Source organism: Schistocerca serialis, chromosome 8 (assembly GCF_023864345.2).
Source record: "Schistocerca serialis cubense isolate TAMUIC-IGC-003099 chromosome 8, iqSchSeri2.2, whole genome shotgun sequence".
NCBI classification, from domain to species: domain Eukaryota; kingdom Metazoa; phylum Arthropoda; class Insecta; order Orthoptera; family Acrididae; genus Schistocerca; species Schistocerca serialis.
In genome coordinates, this window is record NC_064645.1 from 132,455,342 (window position 1) to 132,455,916 (window position 575).

At 49.2% G+C, this 575-nt stretch overlaps 1 non-coding gene across 1 annotated transcript; it reads left to right on the top strand.

The window, feature by feature from the left end:
* Positions 1 to 239: 239 nt before the first annotated feature.
* Positions 240 to 314, top strand: Trnat-ugu (transfer RNA threonine (anticodon UGU)). The gene has a single exon. It is a non-coding gene; the product is annotated as a tRNA-Thr (tRNA).
* Positions 315 to 575: the final 261 nt, after the last annotated feature.

Consider the following 575-nt stretch of genomic DNA (forward strand, 5'->3'; position numbering starts at 1 on the left):
CGAACCCTGGATCTCCTGCTTACATGGCAGACGCTCTATCCATCTGAGCCAGCGCGGGCACAGAGGATAGTGCGTCTGCAGGGACTTATCCCTTGCACGCTCCCCGTGAGATCCACATTCCCAACATGTCCACAACACTATTAGGCGCACTACGAATGTAGTGTTGTGGACATGTTGGGAATGTGGATCTCACGGGGAGCGTGCAAGGGATGAGTCCCTGCAGACGCATTATCCTCTGTGCCCGCGGTGGCTCAGATGGATAGAGCGTCTGCCATGTAAGCAGGAGATCCAGGGTTCGAGTCCCGGTCGGGGCACACATTTTCAACATGTCCCCAATGAAGTGTATCAACGCCTGCTTGCAGCTCGGGTGTCTATTTAATTATCATTTCATTTCTAGCGAAGATGTATGGTCATCCACGGTAACTGTTCTTTCGGGAACAGATACTACCGTCATATATAGTTAAGTTATTGTAATGATACTAGGTGTTTTGGTACCCCAAGCGCACTCAACATATGCCGTAACTTGCGCCACATGATACAATCAATTTTTGTCCGTAACACGAACCTGTATTATT